We start from the raw sequence: 2,500 nt of genomic DNA on the forward strand, positions 1-2,500 counted from the left end.
AGCGACGCTCGGAACAACGTTGATTGGGAGCACGCCGGACAGTTCGATGCGCGAGCACGGAGCCTGCCAAGCCATGCAACCCTGCCACCACTCACACGCTATCACGTACACTAGACCGCAACACCACCAAACGTACCCCACAACGACACGCCGCAAGGCCTGCCGTGCATGAGGAAGCATCGAGTGGCGCCGAGTCCGCACCGCTGGGCGTGAAGGACAACACTACTAAGCCACGTGCCTGCAAGGATGGGTCGTCGCCATGCATAGGCCCGATGGTCGCCGTGGGACTTGCTTCGCGTAGCAATGGGTGAAACGAACACCGTCCGCTTTGCGAGAGCGTGCCCAAGCTATACCAAGCTTGCATGGCTCACCAACCACACACAGGAACTACAAGGGACATCGAGGGACACTGCTGCTGCTGCCGTCGCCGTCGTCGCCGCCGCCGCCGCTGCTACCACGCAACCGCGTAGTAAGAAAGACACACACAAGCCCGATAGTCGCATGGAACTTGCTTCGCGCAGCAATGGGTGAAACTAACACCGTCCGCGTTGCGATAGCGTGACCAAGCTAAACCAAGAATGCATGCATCCCCCCACCACGCGGCTACTGAGACCATCGACCCCCCGCCACTGGGCACGGGTGGGTGTGGCCCTCGAGGAAAAGTGGCACCAGAGAAAGCTTTCACAATGCGTTTGATCATCACCTTAGGCTTGCTCTGCGTGGCAATGGGTGAAACTAACACCGTCCGCCTTGCAAGAGCGCGCCGCAGCTATACCACGTACACGTGAAATGCCAACCTGGGTCCACCCCGGCGATGCATTTAGGGCCCACCTCGCGCCATGGAGCACGCGGGGTTGGGTGCCTGAGGGCTCGTCATGAGCATGCCTACCCGTGGCCAAGCTCAAGAGGGGTCGCCCCTGTGCATCGCCGAATACCTCCTCCCCCCTAAAGAGCCCTTAGGAAAAAATCCGCTCTGGCACGAGGAAACATTGATTTGTTGAGGAGGAATAATGGGTCATTTTCGGAGCAATTCTTGGAGTCTTGCCCTGATTTTTTGCACACATGCTAAGAAAAATCCAACCTTCAACTTGTCAAAATATGGAGGCCAGATTCAACATATTTTATTTTTTACGATTTTAGGAAGCCGGAAAATGGGAAAAATCATAAAAAATTCAAAAACGCTCGGAACGCCGAACCGCTTGCTGGAATCCTCCTCTAAAATCATGGAATGAATTTAGGGACACAAAAATGGAAAAAGGCACGAGCCAATTTTTCCGGAGTGCGGGACGATGCGGGGCGATGCGGCACGGCGTGCACGCCGGCATGCCCCTGGGATGCCCACTGCCTGCCTGGTCGTGGGGAAATAACCTCATTTTCCAAAAAACCCTCATTTTTAGGAAATCACTCCAAATATGTGGCCAAGGCATGCAGCCAAGGCCATGGCCAAGGCATGCATCCAAGGCCAAGGCCAAGGCATGCATCCAAGGCCAAGGCCTAGGCATGCAGCCAAGACCAAGGCAGCCCCCTGTGGGCATGCTGCCAAGGCCGGGGCATGCAGCAGGCAAGGGCAAGGCAGCCCCCATGGGCAGGCAGCGAAGGCCAAGGCATGCTTGCGTGCATGCTGCCAAGGCCAAGGCACGCAGCCAAGGCCATGGCATGCTTGCGTGGGCACGCTGGCATGCCCCTGGGTGCAGGCAGGTGGGCACGCTGGCATGCCCCTGGGCGCAGGCAGCAGCAAGGCCCTAGCATGCACGCTGCCTGAGGGGCAGTGGCAGCACGGCGAGGGCGAGGCATGCCCCGTGGGTGGGATGCCAAGGCCGTGGCATGCCCTTGGGACCCCTACAAGGCCATGGCAGCACTTGGGGGGGCTACTGCTGCCAAGCCTAGATAGCCTCTTCGGACACCTCCTACTCTTCCCCCCCTAAAGAGCGCTTAGGAAAAAATCCTCTCTGGCACGAGGAAACATTGATTTGTTGAGGAGGAATAACGGGTCTTTTTTGGAGCAATTCTTGGAGTCTTGCCCTGATTTTTTGTACACATGCTAAGAAAAATCTAACCTTCAAACTGTCAAAATTTGGTGGCCAGATTCAACATATTTTATTTTTTATGATTTTCGGAATCCAGAAAATAGGAAAAATCATAAAAAATTCAAAACTGCTCGGAACGCCGAACCGCTTGTTGGAAACGTCCTCTAAAATCATGGACTGAATTTAGGAAAGCAAAAAGGGGAAAAGGCACGAGGCAATTTTGCCGGAGTGCGGGACGATGCGGGGCGATGCGGCGTGGCGTGCATGCGGGCATGCCCCTGGGCACCCTGCCATGCCCAACGCCTGCCTCTTTGGGGCAAATAACCTCCTTTTCCAAAAAACCCTCATTTTTTGGGAAATCACTCGAAATTTGTGGGCAAGGCAGCGAAGGCCAAGGCAGCAGCCCCCCATGGCATGCAGCCAAGGACAAGGCATGCTGCCAAGGCCATGCAGCAGCGAAGGCCAAGGCCAAG

The sequence above is a fragment of the Quercus robur genome (assembly GCF_932294415.1).
Source record: "Quercus robur chromosome 6 unlocalized genomic scaffold, dhQueRobu3.1 SUPER_1_unloc_47, whole genome shotgun sequence".
Lineage (NCBI taxonomy): Eukaryota > Viridiplantae > Streptophyta > Magnoliopsida > Fagales > Fagaceae > Quercus > Quercus robur.